Source organism: Onychostruthus taczanowskii, unplaced genomic scaffold (assembly GCF_017590055.1).
Source record: "Onychostruthus taczanowskii isolate IOZ18803 unplaced genomic scaffold, ASM1759005v1 scaffold63, whole genome shotgun sequence".
Lineage (NCBI taxonomy): Eukaryota > Metazoa > Chordata > Aves > Passeriformes > Passeridae > Onychostruthus > Onychostruthus taczanowskii.
The window spans coordinates 2,624,935-2,630,270 of NW_024504012.1; positions in this window are offsets into that span (position 1 = coordinate 2,624,935).

Sequence of the window (5,336 nt, forward strand, 5' to 3'; positions counted from 1 at the left end):
GGGTGCGTGGTAGACAGAAGCATTATGGTCTAGCAGCAAAATGAACTTTAATTCCAGTTCTGGGATATAATGCTACGATGCCAGAGAGAGCACAGCACCAAGGAAGGAGACAACTGCAGCAGCCCCAGGGATGACAGATAATGCAGAAATTATGTGAAACGTTTTGTTCTTATATAACGGGCAGGGAAGAGCTCCTAGGAGCCTTACAGCGACAGTAGGAGGAGTGTAGGAGGGAGATGGCATGACCAGAGACGAGTGCCTGGGGAAGGGAAAGGCAAAGAGGACAGGAGGGATGGATGGGGATGGAGGAGAGGCAAGCAGGGGGAGGTTAGGGGAGTCCCAGGCTCAGACAGATGAGGACAAACAGTGCTGGTGGGCAGGAAGGTTTGGAGTGCTTCGAGGAGGAGGAGGGAAGACAACCAGGACAGGACAGAAAAGGAGAGAGGAGTTTGAAGGGAGAAGCCAGAGGCCCCCAGGGAGGGGAGAGCTTGCACTGACAGGTGAGAGGCACTCAGGACTGGCATGAGGTATGCTTTGCTATTGCTCTGAATGCTGTAAACATTTTGGTTTTGTGTCTATCAGTGAACATTCAGTTCAGTGTGATACATGTGCTCTTAGGGGTAACTGGAAACCTAGCAGAGTTTTACATCTCTTACTACTACTTGGACTTACACACGAGGCAAACACAACACTGGCTAAAGATCTCAGTTTATGTCATTTGTGCCTAATTCTCCTATTTTAACATGCACATCTATGTCTCAGAAAAGCTTCTGTAGTAGAGGACACTAAATAAGATACAGATGAAGTCACATGCACTCTCATCCACCCACACCCCCAGACACACACAGCAATTTCCCCCTCCCTTTGCCCTTCACACCTCCCCAGCATGGGCAGCAGGGACCCCTTGGTGCCTTAAGGAGTCCACTAAAAGTGGAGGAAATCATCCCAAGCCTGGCTGATGGACCAAAGCAGGGGAAACTTTAGACAGATTAGAGTTCTGCACCTGACCCTGGAGTTAACACCGCCTGAAGCTCATAGAAAAGGAAAGTTGTAAACTCTTTTTCCCTTCTGCCATCAATCTACCTGGGAGCTGACTGGGTATGAGCCAGCAAACAGAATAAAAAGAACTGAGTGAACCGATTTTTTTTTTCCCTCTCTTCATGTGATGGCACATTTTAACGTTGCTCCAAACAGGAGGAAAATTTTGAAGGTGTGTGCTTGTGGAGAGGGGAAATGGGTTTGTAGGTTGTGAGTATTCCTTTCACACCAGGAAGAGATGAATCAAGGATAGGATATTTGCCCTTGGTGGGAATTAGTCACCACTCAGCTCTTTCCAAGGCTTTGGCTCAGTCTTTATTTCCTTGATCAGCCCCTGGTTTAAGGGGTAGAGCTACAAGCTGCTTATTTTGATTTAATTCAGAACAACATTTGTCATAAAAGAAGCAGCTGATGCCATTTTCTTGTTTAAGAAAAATAGAATTTTACTTTAAATAACTAGTCTGCTTTCCTTCCAGAGAGGCAAACGGCAAGAGCAGCAACAAAAATAAGGAGTGGTAGACTCAAATGCCTCAGACAATACTATTGCTCCACTCTGTGTTTTAGGATGCTGTTGCCAGTGGAGGGAACAATTTACTGGGGCCCAGTTTGCTGGGGAAAACACTTCTCCTACATCAGCCAGCCTGATTCCAGCTCCTGTCACCACTGCAGCAATGACATCTCCAGGTGTGCCCTGCTCCAAGCAATTTCCCAGGTGGATGGAGGAGATAAGGGAGCTTGGATTTGCAGGGTGTTGGTCACTTTGAAGTTTTCCCATGAGTTCTGATGTGAAATGAAAGGACTTCCAGCACCAGCACTGCTGGAGCATCTTGTGGAGAAATGGAGTCACACTCTGGACAGGAGCAGGGAGTCACACTCTGGACACCAGGGGAGCCTGGGGCTGTCCCCACTCACATTCCTGGACACAAGCCTCTGGTTCCTGCTTGTCCCCTGGCCTGGCTGTCTCTGTGACCCTCCCCAAGGTGCTGCAGAGCCTTGTCTGGGGTGCCTCAGCTGGCACTAGAGCCCACCCAAGGCCACTCAGAAGGTCTGTCTGGAGAGTTGTCATGGCTTTCTGCCTTCTCTCTAAAAGCAGTGACTGCTTCATCCTCCTTCTGCTGGCTCTCACATCCTGGGCAGCTCTGGGATGCTTTTTTTTTTTGTATGTACAGGCAAGAGGAGGGTGGAAAGGAAGAAGGCAGGGCCAGACAAGGTGGCCTCGTTCACCACTTGCAGCATTTGTTTGATGCCACAGTGCTGGGAAGCTGAGCTGCTCTTTGGCAGCAGGGAGTAAAATTGGGACCACAGGCTGATGCCTTAAGATTTTAGCTTTTGGATTTTTCAAGTCCTACACTGTATTAGTGCATAGCTCTAAAGTCCATATAAAGTGCAGTTAATTCTCTCCACATTTTGGTCAGACAAAACAATCCCTCTGGGCCTGTGATCCAAAAACACTTTGCAGCCTCAGGGCCCAAAAAGGATAAACAAAAGTGAATTGGGGGGAGCACACTGGGGGTAAATGACTTCATTACCTGAAGCTGTAATTGGAGGATTAACCCCTGATATGTAAATGGATCAAACTTATAATTGTCTGAAAAACTCATCACCATTGTCCATCTTGGGTGTAGCCTCTGGGAGGCTTCTGGCTGCCCAAGGTGTGCCTATTGAATACCTTCAATAAATACTCACTTTATCCTCTTAACTCTGTCTAGCTTCTGTTCTAGACAGCCACTCCCCATCAGTTTTTGGTGACCCAGATGGGAGAGGAAACTGCAAAAGGAGCCTGTGGCCCTGGGGGATCCCAGTCTGTCCTGTGTTACACAGGGGTGGCAGACAGCATTTCTGGGAAAGGGGAGTTCCTCCAGCCTCTGCTCACAGCCAGAGGGGGAAGATTTCCATCCTCCCTTGCAGGTCAGGCCCTGAGTGTGTTGTCACTGCAGCGTGGTTGGGTTTGTTCTTCTTGCTCCCTTCCCCAGGCAGGGGCTGTGGGGGTGATATGACTCCTTCTGTCTCAGATGATGTGGCTGGGGGTGTGTGTTCTATTTGCCATCTGTCAGAGGTGGGGCAGTTCTCTGCTGTTCATTGGGCAGACACCTTCCTACAGCCCAGGCAGCGCCAGGGACAGCCACTGGATGTGTGGCTCTGTGTCCTTTGCTTCCACCTCTGATTTCTTCCATGCATTGCACAGGTTCACCAGACCTGCCTCACTGTGCCTTGCTTGCCATAAAACTTTGGGACACTGGGCTCCTGCATGATCTGGTCCCCTTGGGGAAATCATGGCAAATCTGGAGCATTTTCCAGATGTCACTCACTGCTCCCCCTTTTGAGCAAGCAACAAAAAGTTTGTGTCAAACTGTCTCACTTCCAGACCTTGAGCTTTGTGTCTCCTGTGTGCCATGAGGGCCTCAGCAGTGCCAGGAGCTGTGTCACTGAGCCTGGTGTGGCTGCAGAATGTCACCTCTGTCACCACAGGCCAGCCCCTGCTCCTTGGGTGTCCTTGCAGGGGCAGGGGACAGCCAGGAATGCTGGGTCATTGCTGCTCTTTCTGGCCATTCCTCAGGGAAATTTAACTGGAGATGGGATTTGCCTTCCAAAGACCTGGAGGATTCTGCTGCTAACCAACCAGGTAGTGAAAAGCAGGTTTCCCTACTGAACATAAACTTTGCAATTGCAATTTAGACTTCAGTGTCTCGAAGACCACACAAATCCATCTCCAAAATAAATCCAGATAAGGTGGTACCTTATCTTGACCCTATTTGTCCTACTGTCCTACATATCATCCTTACAAAAAGCCCCAAAATACTGTTTCCTCCTTAATTGATGGACAGTAATTTTTAATATCCAGCCAGACTTTTTTTTCATCTTGTTCCAAAAACATTTTGCTTGGCTTTAGAATTCATTCTACCTCATACAGCACATTACACAAAGTCTGTATCAGCAGCTTTCTGATGTACAAAAGCCACCCACCACCCCTGGCTGGAGCAGAGGTTTACAGCCTCTGGTCTGGGGATGACTGAGAGAAGAAAAAGATCCATGGGGTCACTTTCCAGGCCTTCATTAAATTAAGAAAAGAGACCTCTGGTCTGCCGGCTCAAATCCACAGACAGGCTGTCTGCTTCTCCCCTCAAAAATATTGCAAGAATCTGCCAAGCTGGAGCAGCAGTGCCATGGAAATGGGGCCATCAGATGGAAGGAATTATTGCCCAGCACAGAGGAGGTGCTACACCCCTGGCGTGTGCACAGAGAATTGTCCTGCAGTGGCCACCCAGGCTATGGGAATAGGGCCACAGGGCCCTCACACCCCACTGCACACCCCAACACCCATCCTGCTCACCCCATGCTTTGTGTCCCACTGGGGGCAAGCGCCCTGCAGCAGGGTCTGTGTCTTGGGGAGCTCTTTGCAGGGCACTGAAAGCACAGTGGACACTCAGTGAGTGGGAACAGTCAGTAAAAGGGAAAAAACAAAAATAGAAATGGGATTTTTCACGTTGCCACGCGCTGGCCAGGTACCCCATGAAAAATGCCATCTGCTGTGGCAGACGGGCCTTGTGCTTTTCCTACACCTCAGCAACGGCCAGAAGGGACATTGCCTCTCTCCACTCTCTCCCAACAGGTCCTTCCTGAGGAGCCACCAAGCCTGTGGCAGCCAGGAGCCCCTTTGTGCTAGGCTTTGGTCCAGTGCCCAGCACAACAAAGCCTGAATGATGGCTGAGACTGAACTACCACACAAATAAATAATAGCCACAAAAAACAATCATTCACATTAGAAGACTTGCCTGCCCAGCCCTAGTGAGAGCTTTTGGGATTACCTTCCTCATGAGGAAAGCTCAGCTCCTGGAGAATACTCTGAGCCTCCATCCCTGAAGGAAAAGAGACAGTGACAGGGTGGCAGCCAAGCCATAAGGTGTACAGGATAAATGGGGAGGTGAGCTGGGTTTGCTGATGGCTTCCACTCAAGAAAGGGAATGAACCCTGTGCCTTTGTCTCCTCTCTGCCTCCCCTCAGTCTCTGGTCCAGACCCCAGCAGTGTGAGAGGTGGCCTGGATGTGGCTTCACAAGTGTCAGCACTGCCCTTGGGGCCCTCCTGGGCACGAGGGAGAGGTGAGAGACAGCGAGATGGGTGGAAGGACGGAAGGGTGTTATTTACACACAAACCAGCCCAGCCATTTTAAAGGGAACCTGCCTTGCCCACAGGTGACCCTGTGACTCCAGAGGGTTGTGGGTTTGTGCTAGACAGAGGGAACGGCTGCAAGGTGCTACTGCTAACAAAAAAAAAAAAAAAAAAAAAAAAAAAAAAAAAA